At 37.3% G+C, this 19,048-nt stretch overlaps 1 protein-coding gene across 2 annotated transcripts in view; it reads right to left on the reverse strand.

Moving 5' to 3' along the window:
* Rundc3b (RUN domain containing 3B) overlaps window positions 1–19,048 on the reverse strand; it is a 129,894-nt gene that overhangs the window by 87,730 nt on the left and 23,116 nt on the right. The gene's annotated exons all lie outside the window — the stretch shown is intronic.

Raw genomic sequence — 19,048 nt, forward strand, 5'->3', positions numbered from 1 at the left:
CCCCTACCCACATTAAATCTCCCCCAAAGTCTCACGCTCCCAATTTACTTAGGAGATCTTGTCTTTTTCTACTTCCCTTGTAGATTAGATCTATGTATGTCTCTCATAGTGCCCTCATTGTTGTCTAGGCTCTCTGGGATTGTGGCTTGTAGGCTGGTTTTCTTTGCTTTATGTTTAAAAAACCACCTATGAGTGAGTACATGTGATAATTATCTTTCTGGGTCTGGGTTACCTCACTCAAAATAATGTTTTCTAGCTCCATTCATTTGCCTGAAAAATTCAAGATGTTGTTATTTTTTTCTGCTGTATAGTACTCTGTTGTGTAAATGTACCACATTTTCCTTATCCATTCTTCGCTTGAGGGGCATTTAGGTTGTTTCCAGGTTCTGGCTATGACAAACAATGCTTCTATGAACATAGTTGAGCATATGTCCTTGTGGCACAATTGAACATCTTTTGGATATATACCCAAAAGTGGTATTACTGGGTCTTGAAGAAGATTGTTTCCTAATTTTCTGAGAAATCGCCACGCTGACATCCAAAGGGGTTGTACCAGTTTGCACTTCCACCAGCAATGCAGAAGTGTTCCCTTTGCCCCACAACCTCTACAGCGTAAGTTGTCATCAGTGTTTTTGATCTTGGCCATTCTTATAGGTGTAAGATGGGATCTCAGAGTTGTTTTGATTTACATTTCTCTGATGACTAAGGATGCTGAGCATTTCCTTAAGTATCTTTCAGTCATTTTAGATTCCTCTGTTGAGAGTTCTCTATTCCGGTCTGTACTCCATTTTGTTATTGGATTATTTGATCTTTTGATGACCAATTTCTTGAGCTCTTTGTATATTTTGGAGATCAGACCTCTGTCTGATGTGGGGTTGGTGAAGATCTTTTCCCATTCTGTAGGCTGTCGTTTTGTCTTGTTGACCGTGTCCTTTGCTTTACAGAAGCTTCTCAGTTTCAGGAGGTCCCATTTATTAATTGTTTCTCTCAGTGTCTGTGCTGCTAGGGTTATTTTTAGGAAGTGATCTCCTGTGCCAATGTGCTCAAGTGTATTTCCCACTTTCTCTTCTATAAGGTTCAGTGTGGCTGGCTTTATGTTGAGGTCTTTGATCCATTTGAACTTGAGTTTTGTGCATGGTGATAGGTATGGGTCTATTTTCATTCTTCTACATGTTGATATCCTGTTATGCCAGCCCCGTTTGTTAAATATGCTTTCTTTTTTCCATTTGATATTTTCCCTTTTACTGAAAATAGATTTTTTCACATACTATATGCTGATTAGAGTTTCCCCTACCTTCCCTCTCAGTTCTCCTCACTTCCCTTCCCATCTACCTTTGTCTCTCATTAGAAAACAATCAGGCTTCTAAGGAATAATAATAAAATATACTAAAAGAAAACACAAACCAACACATCAGACTAGGACTGAAAAAAAAAAAAGAAGGAAAAGAGCCCAATAGAAGGCACAAGAAGGCACAAAGTCTTATTCTTTCACACTCAGGAATCCCATAAAAACAATACGCTGGAAGTCACAAAATAAACAGAGGAGCTGGTGCAGACCCATGCAGGCCCTGTGCACGCTCCTTAGTCTCTGAACTCGTGTAGGATTGCTCATGTGAATTTCGAGGGCCTGTTTTCTCTGGTGTCCTCCCTGCCTTCTGTCTCTTACACTGCTTCAGGAAGAAGCTCCTCTATTCAACCTCATCTTTTACATTTGGATAATTACATGCCTGTGCCTGAAAAGACATTCTATTTGGTGTATCTTATGTCATTATTAATAATTCTAAATAGAACTCAGAGTATCTGGTATAAGTGAGCCTCTTTGTATAGTTCGGTGTGGTTTTTTTTAATTTTAATTAAAATATAATTGCATTATTTCTCCCCTTTTCCTCTGTCCAATCCCTTCCAATGCCCCCACTCCTGAAATTGATAACTTCTTTTTATTATTATTGCTACATATGAATATATAAATGTATGTATATAAACACAATCCATTGAGTCTCTTAAGTGTTGTGTGTATATAATTATACACACTTAGTATTTTTAAGTGGAATGTGAGAAACATCTTCATATTTTAGTTACCTGGAAATATAAATCTTACCCATAAAGTTGTTTAATCTCACTACAGAAACATTTGCTGTTTCACTTTAAATACGCACTTCTTTATTTGGACTGAGCTATTGGTCTGAGCTCTTCCCTTCTCTAGTAATTATTTCTCTACGGGTGTTTTATAAATTGCAGTTTGGAGTCCACTGTCTAAGATATTTGAGTAACTCCCAACCATGGCTACCAAACTGGATGGTTTTAAAAACAAACTCATTTCTGACCTTCCTCACTACTGAATAATCAAGATCTCTGGAGGAGGACTAAGGCAACAATCAACTAGCAGAAGTTCTACAGCTTGTAACTCAATATCCAGGACATTTACGATGCCTTTTCCCTTTCTTCAGTATGCCACGTGTGGTTTTTATAGCTTGTCCTACTATCAACACACCCTGTCTGACTCACTTTTCTCTGCTTCAGGCAATCAGAACTCTACCTCTGCTTAGTCTATACAAACTCATTCTTACTATATGTCCACAAAAATGAAAAGGTGCCTATAAAGTTTTATTCAAAGGGCTCTAAAATTCAACGTCTCTTTAAAAATAAAATCTTACTACCAACAAATAAAAATATGCAGGGATATTTATAATCTTCATCATCCCCTTAGACTTTCCTAATTGTCCCGTTTCCTTCATCTGCTTCCTATACTTGCGTTTAAGAAGCTTCTCTATAACGGCTCCGTATGTTTGTCTTTTAGGAACTTTTCATGTCACCAACTTGTTAGCCATCTAAAGTATGACATACAAGGAAGCAAAGAAGGCTGGGGGCTTTTGAGACACGTGGATCTTGAGATCGCTTTCTAGCTGTGTGACAGTGAACAGCTATTTTAACTTCACTCTATGTCTGAGCTGCTCTGTCGATGTAGAGTCATGCTAAGACCTACCTGATAGCACTGAGGGTCATACCAGCCACAAGTAACACAGAACCTATTTCATATATTAAGTACTACATAGATGTTAATATTGCGACTGTTATACTGTGTCCATACTCAGTTACGGGAAGTAAGTTCTTGTACCATAAAGCAAAGTAGAAATGGGATGCAAATTTGAGTCTTTTTTAATTACTTCCTTGGATTCCAAAGAAGTTTCAAAGCAACCTTTCTAAAGTTCCTCAAAATGTTTCTAATCTCAGCCAATTTTCTTTGCCTCCTAGTATTTGAGATCATTTTATGAATTCAAAAGGTGCAAGTGTCAGATTTCTTGTAACTGTAGTAATGTATGATGCAGAGGGGGAAAAAGCACAACAATTCTCTTTGCTCTCAATCTCCCTAACAAGGAAGTACGGGAAACAGAAGCTAGAAAAGTGGGCAGAGAAAGGCAATACTGTATTTGACAGGCTGTAGATGGTAACCATGGAGAAAGATGGCATATAAAGGTCTGTCCTGATGCAGAATTTCCTCTGCAAGGAGATATTCAAGAGAAGCGCACTTTGCACAGGGCCTAATTTGTTCTTCAATACGCAGCTATTAGCCTTCGTATACGTTCATGAGTTTTGCATGGCTGGGGAAAATAATGTGCTAACTTTAAAAGAGCCCCATTGAGAAGAGAAACAAAGACTTAGAAAACCCAGAACTAGAATTGCATTCAGCGGCAGAGTGGGCACTAAGCCCTACAGATTATTACAATGAACATTCTGCGGGAAATTCAATGACTTGCCTAAAAAAATGAAGATTTCCTGTACAATGAACTGAGACCTTATTCATGGGGTGGCATGTTATTATGATGCGAAAGGCCTTTAATAAGGCAGTGGCATCTTTATAATAGTTTAATTAACTCAGCACACAAGATAGGCCTGCCTTTTTTCTTTCTCAGCCCAGGCGCATGCAACATCTCCAAAGTAAGACTCTGGGTTTAAGACAAGAAACTCCTCACACGCAGAAGCATCAACTTTAAGAGAAGCTAACTCCCAGCTGGGTAGTGGTGGCACACACTTTTGATTTTTAGCACTCAGGAGAGTTCCAAGATAGCCAAGGCTACACAGAGAAACCCTCTCTTGAAAAAGAAAAAAAGGGAGAGAGAAAGAGAAGATAAACCCCTTGCTAGAGTCGCAAGCAAAGCTCTTACACTAGCTGTCTACATACTCTCTAATTTTATCTAAATGATTTCTGAAGCTACAAAAATAAATTTAACTCTAAGAAATGTGTCCAGTTGGTTCATTCATGTTATTTAAATATTAAAGATAGACTCATTTATTTATTTATTTATTTATTTATTTATTTATTTAGAGATAGGGTTTCTCTGTAGCTTTGGATCCTGTCCTGGAACTATTTCTTGTAGACCAGCCTTGCCTTGAACTCACAGAGATCCACCTGCCTCTGCCTCCCGAGTGCTGGGATTAAAGGCATGCACCACCACCAGGCTAAAGATAAATTAACTCCTAATGAAAGTCTGTAATTAGTATTCATGAAATTAGCTTTCACATAACCAATCCCCTGATCTTTTATTTTCTTTAAAAATGACCAGACTAATCTGTATGTGGAAAAAAATTTATTCTGAAGAAAAGACAGACTCTGACATTAACAAAGTTATCTTTTTGTTTGTTTTTTTAGACAGGGTTTCCCTGTAGCTTTGGAGCCTGCACTGGAACTCACTGTGTAGACCAGGCTTGCCTTGAACTCACAAAGATCTGCCTGCCTCTGCCTCCCGAGTGCTGGGATTAAAGGTTTGTGCCGCCACCACCCAGCCAGGGTTATCTTTTAAAAGTTCTTAATGAGTATGTATATCTGTGCATTCAATTGTAAGCATAAACATGAAAATGTCTGAATATATATAACATAAAAGTAGTCAATTTAATCATCTAAAACAATAAAGCTGATAACTGAATTACTGCTAATATGAATCTTTATTCACTAATTTTGCTGCCAATCCAAAAGTGTTTTCCTGTCAGTAGCATTGCTAGCATAAGGTTTAAATACACGACTTAGGTGTATGGCACATGTCTGTAATAATCCCAGTCCTCTGGATGCTGAGGTGAGAAAACTGAAGAGTCAGAGGCCAGCCTGGACTTTGTGACATAGTTCGAAGGTCAAATAAATGTCAGTCCTAAAGAAATAAAATGTAACCCATGTCCACTGTGATTATGGCTATACACTCAGCACATAAGACCAAGTAACTGTTTAAAATGATTGCTTGTGGGAATCCACATTAAGAAAATGAAAATATACTTGCTGTCTATGTTTTATCACTTGTCCTGCTCTAACCTTCGAAAAAATAACTTTCCTAATTAAACATGTGAAAAAATGTTAAATCATATTACAGAGGCTAACGGAACAAAGCCGGGCGGTGGCGGCGCACGCCTTTGATCCCAGCACTCAGGAAACAGAGGCAGGCCGATATCTGTGAGTCTGAGGCCAGCCTGGTCTATCAAGTGAGTTCCCGGACAGCCAGGGCTGTTACACAGAGAAACCCTGTCTCAAAAGACAAAAATAAAAACAAAAAAAACAGAGGCTCAATAATCATTTGCATATGGCAGGAAATTTAGTATGATCTTTTCAGTTAGTAAATAAAGCTCTTCAATCTAACAGGGAGAAAAGAAACTAAGAAATATACTCTTGGTAAAGGTTAGTGGATGCAGAGCAGTTACTGTTGATAGAACTCATGTATGTTTTGCTGAGTGACTGGAAAGTTCATGCCGTTTCCTTGAACCCACAGTTTCCATACCATCAAGTATTATTATACAGCACTTAAGATGTTGAGAAATTATAACCTGACAGTTATCACTATGAGTTCTAATACATATAACTGCACAATATGTACAACTAATAAAACCAGGACTAAAGAAGGAAACGGTGGAAATATACGGGGTCATATGGGAAAGGAAGAATAGACTCCTATAAATTAGTCAAAAACAAGATTTTTAATTTTGAAAATTGGAGAAAGACACTTGGACCCTCTAGATTTAAAGAAACAAAACTGGAAGTTTTCCACAGCCCATGCAATGTGCCAGGAAAGATGACTTAAATGTCACAGCTCTCCCCAGTACATCAACTCCATGCTCTGAGCAGTTCAGAGGCAGAAGACATCACCAGCATATTGGAGATGAGCCGGTTCATAATTCTACACTGAACAGTTCAAATAAGAAGGCACACATACCCTTGAAGAAAGAAACACACGCTTTTATCTCATAAATAAAATGAACCCCATTGAGATGCTTGTGAGACGCTCCTCTAGGGAGAACACTAAGCTGCTGCCTGTGGCCTGAGCAACTGGGCTGTTGTAAGTCTTCACAACAAGCAGCAAGGGTTCCCTTTTTGCTTGCACCACTCTCTCCAAATGCGAGAACCCAGGAGAGCCTCTCCAGTGAGCAGGAGCCCGCATGCATGTGCTCACTTTTCATGTCAGAATTTGTAGGGCTGATTAAGAGAAGCTGTTTGAACTATCTGGCTCAGGAACTTTTAGCTTTAAAAATAGATACACATTTTTAGGTTTAACATTTCTGAAAATTATAAATACATGTTTTGAAATAGCAGGCGCCTATTTGTGCCCCAGCATGTTACAGGTCATCCTTTTCCTGAACATTGGAAACAGCATTCCAGCAACAACACAACACTAAATCCCTGCTCTGCAGGGCAGACTTTTATTGGCTGTGACTTCCAACCTTTAAAAAAAAGTTTCTCCCTCTCAGATGATTTTATTTTTGAATAATCTTTTCAGTTTTTAAGGTTAAAATACAATTATATAATTTTCCCTATCGTTTCCTCCCTCCAAACCCTGCCATATATCCACCTTCCTTGCTGCCTTTCTTTCAAATTAATCTGCTCAATCCACAAAGTGTTTAACACTCACCACTTGGAAAAGTCTTATAAATTTTGTTTTATAAAGTTGTTTTAAAAATTCTAGTACAGCTCTATGGGAAAATTCTAAGACCAAACTTCTCAAATCATATTCCAAACAAATGACGTTTCCTTCTCTTATAAGCAAAGACTGAAATGCCCTGTAAGACATTATCTGACACCATTCCAAATAACGAGATCCTTTATTAAACCAAACAACAAGCACTGACAGTAGTATTTCATGAAAAATCAAAGGAAGACTTATACAGCTACACCACATCTATCTTACCTTGAATTACAAGTTTAACAAATATTAAATATTAACAAATATTAAAGCATCTGAAAGGATCTACAACTACATCAAACGATAGCTATCAAAATATTCCAACATTAAAATTGAAAACAGAACAGACTATTTTCCCCTGAAAATGGTAAGAATGTAGCAATTATTAATGCTTAAGTGATGCTTATATTATCTCTATCCTGCAAATTTTGTTGTTTATTATTGTAGAACCAAAAACTTACTAAAGTAATGATAATTTCCATTAAATATCATTTAAGGAAAATAACCTGTTATACAACTAAGTTTACGACAAAGCTCGCACTACCTATCATGTAAAGTAATGAAACTTTCTAAATCTAAGACCCAGTTTACAACATGGTTAGGATACTGTTATTAGTCTCTTACTGTGGTTTACGATATGGTTAGGATACTGTTATTGGTCTCTTACTGAGGTTTATGACATGGTTTTTCAAACAGGGTTTTTCTTGTGTAGCCTTGGCTGTCCTCAAACTTACAGAGATCTAATTGCCTCTGCCTCCCTAGTACTGGGATTAAAGACTACCATTACCTGAACTTTTTGAAAAAAATTATTTTTATTTTATTGGTGTTCTGCCTATATGTGAGGGTGTTAGATGCTGACGTTACAGACAGTTGTGTACTGCCCTGTGAGTACCGGGAATTGAACGCAGGTCCTCTGGAAGAGCAGCCAGTGATCTTAACCACTGAGCCATCTCTCCAGCCCCAAATGTTTTAATCATAATTAGCAATCTTATTCTAGACAGAAAAAAAAGCAAACGGAAGCATACAGGCCAAACAAGAATCCACTGGATTCCATGCTATCTGCAGATACGTTTCCAGTGTTTTCATTTGATGAATAGAAAAAGAGAGGCTCACAGACAACCAGGTATTTATTTTTTTCTTCTGGCATCATAGGTGTGACAGACAGACGAGAATCAGCTCATTAGTTTTGAATTCTCACTGAAAGCCCCTAGAAAGAAGAGGGGGAACAAGAAAATACTCTGTATATAATGAAAAAAATGTTGCCACAATGTCTGTGATTTCATATGTGGATCAGTCCTATTGTATCTGAAATATGCTGTTCCACTGAGCCATGCATCCATTACCTGTTTCCTCTTCTGCACAGATCCCTGGAACTAGAGAGAAGGGTTCAATGAAGACATCTCATTTAGGACTGAGAGTTCCAAAGTCTCTCACTCTCTGCATTTTGTCCAGTTGTGGGTCTCTTGTGGTCCCATCTCCTGAATAAAAGAAGCTTCTCGAATGAGGGTTGAGGAAGGATCTATGGGTATAGCAGTATGTCATTAGGAGTCATCTTATTGATATGTTCCTTTGGCAGACTAACAGTAGTAGGAACCTATCTAGTTTCAGGTTCCTGACCACTTTAGCAATGTCAGAAATGGAGTGCATCTCCTGGAGTAAGCCTTAAATCCATTCAAACAAACAAACAAAAAAAAAAGAGGTTGGTTACTTTCCTAATATCTGTGCCACTATTGCACCAGTATAGTTCGGAAGCAGTTTGCTGTTGAAGGCCGTGCGGATTTGGGTGACAATGATGATTCCTTTACTCCCCTCACAGTATATAGAGTACCTTCCAGCACTATGAATATTAGTCAGCAGGGGAGAAGCGTCTAGCTAGGCACCAGCTGGACTTCTGTGTTTGATTACATAAGTAAGTGTTGTCTTCAGCAGTAGGGTTTTAACATCAGGTTGTGAAGGGCAACCAGTAGCCTTGGTAATATCCTGTGAATGAAGTTTGGGGGATTCCATAGGACCCCGTGAGCCAAAAACCCATCAGAATGTAGTCAATTGCTGACACTGAGAGATTTTTTTTGGATGGCCTAAGATGTCTAGCTGGGGACATTGTTTCCATTATATGCTGACTTCATTCAGATGTCCTTCGTATGTGTATGCATTTCAGAAGCTTCTACAGTAGGTTTCTATAGGTTTTTCAAATAACCTTTAGTGTCAGCTGTCTCTCTCTGTATCCCCTCCTTTACCCTGTTCTCCCATGTCCCTCCCTACTTAACCCTCTGATTCCAGTTCCCTTTATCTACCCTCCATAACCTTATATTCTATTTTCCCTTCCTTCAGAGATTCTCTCATTCCCCAGGTCCCTTACGAGGTACCTCAACTGTGTGGTTTTTCAGATTCTAGTAGACATATGGAAAGCTTAGAAGCTAACATCCACATACAAGAGGAAACATACGATATTTGTCTTTAAGCATGGCTTAGCTCAATCAGGATAATATTTTGTAGATCCATCAATTTACATGAGAATATCATAATTTCATTTTCTCTCAACAGTTCAGTAATATCCCACTGTATAAACAAACTCCATTTTCATTATCTATTCATCAATTGATGGGCATTTAAACTGTTTCCAATTTCTGACTATTTAAATTGGTGTAGAAATGAACATGGGTTAATAAGTTATCTCTGTAAAAGGGGATAGAATCCTTTGGATATATGCCAAGGAGTGGTAGTATCAGCTATCTTGAGGAAGATCAGTTTCCCAGTTTCCTGAGGTACCACCGCACTGATTTCCACAATGGCTGTACAAGTTTGCACTTCTACCAGGAAGGACTAATTGTTTCCCATTACCCACATCTTCTCCAGCATTTGCTGTCATTTGTTTTATTGGTCTTGGAAATTCTGACTGATGTAAGACGTAATCTCAAAGTAGTTTTAATTTACACTTCCCTGATGACTAAGAACGTTGAACGTTTAAGAGTTTCTCAGCTATTTGTGTTTCATCTTTTGGGAACTCTACTTAGTTCTGTAAGCCACTTTTAAGTTGGTGAGTCTGTTTTCTTGATGTCCAGGGATTATAGTTCTTTGTATATGTTAGATACTAACCACACACCAGATATATAATTGCTAATGGCCTTTTCATCCTCTGTAGGCTGTTACTTTGCTCTTGTGATGGTGTCCTTTGACATAAGAGTTTCTCAGCGTGAAAGTCCCATTTATTGATATTGATCTGGTCTTATGTCGATGTTTTTCATCCATTTGCAGTTGTGTTCACTATGATAAATATGGATACTGTTGTATTCTTCTACATACCACAATCCAGTTTGACCAGCACCATTTGTTGAACATGCTGATTTTTCTCCAGTGTGCATTTTTTGGCTTGTCAAAAATTAGGTGTCTGTAAGTGTAGACTTAGGTCTGGATCTTCAATTCAATTCCACTGGTCAACATGTCTGTCTGCATGCCAGCACTACGCTGTTTTTTTTTTTAATTACCATAGCCTTATATTTCCACTTGAAATCAGGGAGATTGTTCCACTTTATGGTGCTTTCTTCGATTCCTTTCTTCAGTGTTTTAAAGTTTTTACTATGCAAGTCTTTCACTTACTCTGAGTTATTCCAATAACCCAGAGTCATTTTGTTGTTGTCGTTGCAATGGTGAAAGGTAATATCCCTGCCTTCTTTCTCAGTATGATTGTCATATACATGCATGTGTATATGAAGGCTACTTATTTCTGCATGTTTTCTATCTTGCTACTTTGTTGAAAGTGTTTATAAACCTTTAGAAGTCTCCTGATGTTTTTAAGATTTTTCATGTATAAAATCATATCAACTGCAAATAAAGATACTTGGACTTCATTTTCTATTTGCATCCTCTTGATTTCTTTCAGCTGCCTTACTGCTATAGCTGTGGATTCCAGTACTATAATTATTAGGTATGGATAGAGTGGACATCCTAATTTCAGTGGAAATTTTTTGAGTTTTTCTCTACCCAAGTTTATGCTGGTTGTAGGTTTGCTCTAAACTGCCTTTATTTTGTTGAGGTCTGTCCCCTCTATCCTCAGGATCCCCAGATTTTTGGTTTTTCAAGACAGGGTCTTCTGTGTAACATTTATAGCTGTACTGGGACTTGCTTCTTGACCAAACTCACTGAGATCTACTGTGGAATTAAAAGCAAGTGCCACCACTGCCTGACTAGTGTTTTTGTTTCTTTGTTAAATTTTATTTTAATGTCTTGAAGTGTTTTCATTATTCCATGGAACTGTTTGTGTTTTCCTGGATTCATGTCCTCTTTAAGGTCCTTGACCACATTCGTAATTACAGTTTTGAGATCCTTGTCTTGTGCTTCAACTAAATCGCTCTGTAAGGGTCTACAGCGATAGGGTGGTTGACTTCTAGAGAAGGCATATTATCTTGAGTGTTTATGTCTGTGTTTTTGTGCTAGGACCTAGGTATCTGGAGTTACGATGTCTGACATGTTCTTGGTAGATATCTCATCTTTATTGGTGCTCTGTTTCGTTGTTTGCCACTGTCTATGGGGTCAAGAGTGTTTCTAGAGGTTGGCCAGTCACAAAGGAATAGAGACGTGCTAGAGAGAAAGGCTGAAGAGAGTGGCGGGAAAGAATGGGGGCTCCCTGGGTCCATATAAAGATGCCGAGTTCCTAGGGGATGCAGACAGGTTGTGGAGACAGGCTTTTCCTGGCAGGCTGCAGCAGGGCAACGAACAAGTCAGGAGAGACTAAAGTAAGGACAGGAAAGATAGTGAACGTCACCTAACTCAGTCCCAGCCTAGTACAGCTCCTGGGTATCTTTGACAGAAAGTATTTTTGAGGTCATCAAGTGTGCCAAAGGAATGGAAATGGGCAGGAAGAGAGGGGTTGCAGAAGAGGCCAGAAGAACCTGGCTGTACAAAGAGGCAGAGTACCCAGGAACTAGAGATAGGGTCAGAGCTCACACTGCCATTTAGCCAACAATAAAACAATGCTTATCTATGTTGCCATTTTCATCATTTTATAGGTTGTGATCTTAAAATGCATTATACACAACTTTTCTTCAACTGTTAAAAGATTGCTTTAAAATGCTATTTATAGGTTGAATGTGATGGCTCATATCTAAATTTAGTATATAAGAGGCTTGAAGCAGAGAGACTATGAGTTTTAGGAAAGCCTAGGCTATTTAGCAAGTTCAAGGCCAGCATGAGTGATGGAGAAGGAGCCTGTCATAAAAAAAAAAAGCAAGCTGGGCAAAGGGGAGCATGTCTTTAATTCCACCCTCTCTAGACAGAGGCATGAGGTCTTTGTGAGTCTGAGGTCAGCCTGGCTTACATACTTAGTGTCAAGCTAGCCAGGAACACAATTAGACACTGTGTTAAAAAGATAAAGCAAACTAAAATTTTATATATATATATATATATATATATATATATATATATATATATATATATATAACTACTGTTGTGAAGAGAAGTGTTTGTGGACCCAACAATTTAAAAATCGTGAATACCTAAATCATGCAAATGTTCTTAAAAGTTTTAAATAAAAATTTTCTTAGAACAAATAAGTATATAATTTCAATACAGATTAGACTACATAAACAATGGCATCTGGATAAATAAATATATAAGACCCAACTGTTAACAGAAATAAATACTTCCCATAAAGCTAAAGTATTTGAATTTATCAATAAGAGTATGATCAAAACAATTCTAAATTATATCTAATATAACTGAACACACAGTCATTTAAGTTTTATGTAAAGCATCAAGAAAGCTATAAAAGCAATTCAACAATTTAAAGTATAGTAGACAGGCAAGCACAGCAGACCTCTGAAACACTAACTACCCCATCACAGTGTCAAAAGAACCAGGTAATAGATTACAACGGGAACTTAGCACTAGTCCTCTGGTGGAGACCTTGTAGTTGGTTTCTATTTTCAAGAGAAATAGGTAACAATACCACAAATTTACCAATAACTTAGGACAAATACCTCACTCAGATTAGAAAGCAAGAAAGCTGTAGAATTCAGATTAGGACACCCTCTGACTAGTCTCCTACATTTTATAATCTTCTCTCTGTTTTACAAAATATGTTTATTATAAGAGGAACTATTAGAGCAATAAAGTAACCAAAACTGTTACTAAATTTATATAATAAAATTTACAAGGAAATAAAATGTGAATTCTTTGATGATTTATAAAACTGCAAAATACTTTATGCAAGTAACTTCAAATGCTCAATTCCTTTGGTGAAAACTCAAAAGGCTACAAATAAAACTAAACACAAAGTACTATTAGAGACCATCAATTAATGATAAGTACCCCCATATGTGCTAGAATACATCTCTTCTTTGAATCTTATGATTTCTTGGGATTTTAAAAGTGATATTATTATAAAATATTCTGGAAATATAAATATTCCTGAAAATTTCTCTTCAAAAAAGTAAATTTCAAATCCACAGATTAAAATGACTCAGTGACCTAGTTGTTAAATATGAAGGCCATTTAACTCTATCTCTTAACAAATACAAATATCTGAGACAAAGATTTTGCTTTTCACCTCCTCCAGGCCCCAAATACAGTGCTATTAGTACTACAACCATCACAGGATCCAAACCAAAGCAAGCCCCTTAGTACACAGGGGTTCTGCTTTAAAATTTTAGACTGTCCATGCTATGTAAATATTTACTTTCCATGAAATAAAAAGTTAAACATTAACAATAAAAATGAAATGAGATGTCAGAAAATAGCAATCACATACATTACTGTTGGGAAAAAGCCTTTCTGGCAGGTAATTTGACAAGATATAAAATTAAAATTTTATAAGCACTTTGTTTTCAATAACCACAACTCCAACAATTTATTAGTGACTGTCATTAAAAAATAACTTTGAAGAAATTAAAGTACTGTGCAAAAATAGATTTCACTGACACTTAATATGCCTGGAAAAGAAATTCTTAGAAAAAATTAGCTGCTGATAATTCACACAGTAAATATTATATACTTGTCAAAAATAAAATAAAATGGCAATACTATTCACAAGAATAGAAAACATGCAGAACCAAGAACTTGTATGTGGATACATCTAACAGCATAATTTACAATAACAAAAATACATAAACAATGCAGATGTCCATTAATTAATGAATGGATAAATAAATCCATATAATTATATATATATATTATATGAATATAAAGGGAGTATAACCATATAATAGACCATCATTTAATCACAAAAAAGAATGTAAGTACAATAACATGGTTTGAAAACACTATGCTGTCAAAGAAAGCAAAACCAAGTACAAAAGGACACATACTTTATGAAACAAACAAACAAATAAATAAATAAATAAATACACTGGCATAGACAGTTTAATGGATAAAGGTGGAGAAAGGTAACAACGTAATTAGTGGATAGGAGTCGTTTCTAGGGCTGATAAAACTGTTCTGGAGGTGGCATCGGTGATACCTGCATAACTGCAAACATGTCGAAACCCAATGACAAGTAAGTATACTTTCATTAAAACAGTGTATTTATGTCATGAATTATGGTGATAAATACACAACACTGTAATATGTAGTTATATTTGGTAATTCTTAACATTTTCATTATTACAGCTTTATATTTGAATGATGCGCCTCGTTTATGAATGGTGGGGGGAAAAAGGCAAAGAAGAAATTGGCACCGCCAAAAGATACACAGAAAAAGGCTAAGACTCATGATCTCTTGTCCTTTTCCCCTCATACTTTCCCTTCTACTTTTAACAGAAATTTTTTTTAAAAAAAATTCAAGCATCCATATGATAGTAACAGAATAACATTTCACTGTCAAGAGACAACCCAACAGGCATCAGAAAAACAAGAAATGATGAGGGCTACACACTGAATAAAGGAAGCACAGGAATATAACGGATACTCAAAATTGTATGTGAAAAGCACAGAAATTTAGAGACTTCTTTCTAGTGACTGACTTTTTTCTCTATAGTTGGCTTAGAAACTACAAGTTTCTACTTTCAGAATCTACAGTTAAACAACTAAACCTTACATTTACTAAGACACATTAACAGTCACTTTTGTAAGACATAAGACAGTAAATCAAATTTTCCACAGAACATAGAACCCTATCTTCAGAAATTATTTAAATACGATTTTTTAACTTAAAAATCTGCTGAGACTTTCTTAAAATCCCAAGCACTTAACTTAAAAGGGCATTTCTCAGAGTGACCTTGTCCATTGTCTAAACACTAACTTCTGGCAATCAGGGCAGTTTCTTATCTCTGATATCATGTTTTTGCCTGAGTCTAAGGGCTCTTATTGGATGACGTGTTAATATTACTACAGAAACAATTCAAGTCTCATTTTGTGTGCAAACCAGAAATCAAAAGTTGGAAACCCGTCAGAAATGAACAAAGAAAACTCAAAAGCCAAATGGACAGGTTTATCTTTACCTATTGTTTCTAAGAGTGTTTATACTCACTTCAAAGGATGGCCTCATAGGGAGGTGACTATTTACCAGCTAAGACAGGAAGCCCTTTGAGGTTGAAGCCAAAGCTTAGGTATTAGAACAGTTCAGTTAGTTGGATTACAGAAATCACAGGAGTTTTAGCTCTTTCGAAGTGTCTGAATTCAAATGGTATTGGTGGGAGGGGGTGGGATTATTATATCTGCATTAACGGTTCAATTTACAAATTTTCACTTTGAATTGAATGCCCATCAATGTAACAGATGTTTGGACTATATCAACAGTGAGACAAAGTTTTAGACCTGGAAGAGGAGAATAAATAAGAATGAGTAAAGTATGCAATATATTAATAGACTTGAAAATAATGCGGAGAAAAAAGATGTCAGGAATGTGGGTTGATGGTAAGAGATGGAAAGATGATCCATACTTTTAAATATTGTGAATGAAATAGATGTCACTGGGTAGTTTTTAAGTAAAATGTGGAGTTAACCATTCACATAGAAGAAGAGGGCCCCTAGGAAGCCAGGCAATGACTGTCTGTGGTGGAATGTACCTGGTACAGCCAGAAAGGTAGAGAGGCTAAGGACACTGTGGTAACTTCTGGACGAAGAACTGATTAACTGTACAGAGAGAAACTGAGGAAATATTCAGGATCAATGCAAAATTCTCAACTGGATGTGAGTCATTAAGTCCAATGTTGATAAGAACAATGAGCAGATTAATTCAGAAGAAATGTCAGGACATCTTGATTTTTTTCTTTAATATATTTTATAGCTCTTTAGAATAAATTCATTATTCCTAGACATTTGTATCAATTTTGGGAAACACAGGAGACGCACACTATAAACAAAAGACACATACCAATTCCATCACCCGAAAACCCTTCAGCATCAACCTGCTAACCTGTGAACATTGATCACGTTTTAGATAGTACAGTCTAGCATTTTCCGAAATGTCATATAAATGGATCATACACTATCCAAATTGTCATAACTTTGCTTCACATACTTACCATAATTCATTTGATACTCATACATGTTGTAAGTAGATCTATATTTTCTATTACTGAGTTTTTTCATTGAATATAATAGCTAGCCATTTATCGCATTGAAGATATCTGAGTTGCTTCTGGTTTCTGACAAGTATAAATAAAGCTGCTCTAAAAAGAGTTTTGCATGAACATAGGTTTTCATGTCTCTTGAGTAAAGGCCCAGGATTTCTGGGCAATAAAATTCTATTTATCTTTATAAAAGATTCACAAGTGTCCTTAAAGAAGCTGTGTGGTATTTTCTGCCGTCAGCAATGCATATCAGCTCTAGCTTCTCCCCATGCATCTCGCAGAGTTTACAAAGTGCACAGAGGAAGCTTGCTGTGGTTCCGCTAAAGGGAAGGAAGAAGAACGCAGAGAAGAACGCAGAGCTGGGAGAGGGAATCCTAGTTGCTTCAGTTCTGTTCCCTGTTTGTGGAGCCCTGTGGGTTTGTCGGTACTCTGACCCCAGTCTTCACTGTAGAACTTCAGCTTTCAACATCACAAAATATCTTGAGCAAGAGATAGCTGTAAGCTCAGTCCTGAGACCTTGAACAGTCTCAGAAAGGCGTGATGAGACATGGGGTACAGACAAAACAACAGCTCTGTCTTGGTAGCTGTGCTTCTAACAGTCAGAACTCTCCTGTGTGGTTAGACATGTGTGGGTCTGCAAACAGGTGTTCACCCTACACCAAAATCTAAGGTGTCAGGACATTTCTCACACGTGTCCTCAAGAAGTATGTGTCCTTGAAAGACCTCAGATTCGGTATGCTATGCCTCAAATCGTGGTTTCAACACCCTCACTGCATACTTTTCTAGCGGATCAATACATCCCCTAAAGGGAGATACAGCCTATCACGTCCCCATGTATGTGCCATTCACTTTAATAACGTTCATGAAATTTTTATTAGAATCTACAGTTCTTAGTGAATCACTGTGCCACAGGCATTTGTTTTCTCTGCAGCACTTGCTTTCCTAAACAGACTTCTGCTTAAAGCCTGTGCATCCCGAGGCACCCTCAGAACAAAAGTTTGCTTGTTTTGTTTTCTAAACAAGTTCTCTCTACGTAACCCTGGCTGTCCTAGAACTCACTATGTAGTCCAGGCTGGCCTCGAACTCACAGAGATCCGCCTGCCTCTGCCTCCCAAATACTGGGATTAAAAGCGTGTGCCACCACTCTAGTTTCTTATTCTTTTAAAAGGTTTCTCACGGATATTCATTGTTCTAGCATTATCTGTTAACTTCTCAATTGAATGGTCTGCACAGGCAAAAACAAAGCGTCAAGATTTTTATTGGGTTTATTTATGAATTTTCTATTCCATTAATGTGACATGTGTGCAAGATTTCATTGGCACACTGATTGCTATTATCATGATACTAAATTTTGAAATCAGGTAGACTGAATCTCTGGTTTGACTTTCCGTTGAAAAACCACCTAATGACCTATTCTAATTACTTTGCCTGGTCCTATAAACCTTAGAATCACTTTGTCTACAAAACAAAAACAAAAAAATCCCCACATTTCCCAAACTGGAATTACATTGAATCTATAGATCAAAAGGAAAAGAACTGTTATCTTATATAGCTTTCTGAACTATAATGAAGAACTGTCTATTAACAAGGTTAGTATGTTAGGGCTGAATAAGTCATTTGCGAATTTCTGCTGGCCTTGAAAGAAGTCTTTTATTTTACACAACTATTCTGTGGGAACTTTTTTTAAAAATGCAAGTGAACATTGGATTTCATCAAATATTTTTAATGAGTCTTTTCATATGATCCTGAGTTTTCATTCCTTAAAATTTTACATAAGTATTAAATATATATAAAACAAAATGACACTTTCAACCATGAAATGTATCTTGAATTCAAATTGGTATTAATAATAAAAATACTCAAGGATTATAGACAGCTGTCTACCGGGGGTGACAAGAAGAGAGCCTGAGAGAAGTGTTTTATAATACTCATCTTGTAATAGTTATTAAGATCACATTTGAAAATTTAGCAGAAAGAGTCAAAGTACACAAATTTATTGACTTGGCATATATAAGAATTTTCTTTTTTAATTTTTAAAATTGTATTTATTGGGGGGGTGTGCGTGTGTAGAAGACATGCGTGGTTGCAAACACCTTTGCCTCCTGAACCATCTTGTTGACTCAAAAACAAAAGAATTTTCTAACTACCTAAACTGTCCCAAACTTTGATGAACTGCCTTCCTAGTTCCCAGAGATTAGATGTGTTCAAACCAAAGTCTGTAAGTCTACCACTTAGAAATACTACTGAGTGGGCTGGCTGTGGTGGTGCACACCTTTAATCCAGCACTTGGGAGGCAGAGGCCAACTGAGTTTTGTGAGTTCAGAGTCCACCTTGGTCAATAAAGTGAGTGCCAGAACAGCAGGGCTACATAGAAGGTTCCTATCAAAAGAAAGAGAGAACGAAAGAGAGAAAAAGAGAAAGAAAAGAAAGGAGAGAGGGAGGGAGGGAGGGAGGGAGGGAGGGAGGGAGGGAGGGAGGGAGGGAGGGAGGGAGGGAGGGACGGAGGAGGGAGGGAGGAGGAAGGAAGGAAGGAAGGAAGGAAGGCAGGCAGGAAGGCAGGAAGGCAGGCAGGCAGGCAGGCAGGCAGGCAGGCAGGCAGGCAGGCGA

This window comes from Arvicola amphibius, chromosome 18, assembly GCF_903992535.2.
Source record: "Arvicola amphibius chromosome 18, mArvAmp1.2, whole genome shotgun sequence".
Classification (NCBI taxonomy): Eukaryota; Metazoa; Chordata; class Mammalia; order Rodentia; family Cricetidae; genus Arvicola; species Arvicola amphibius.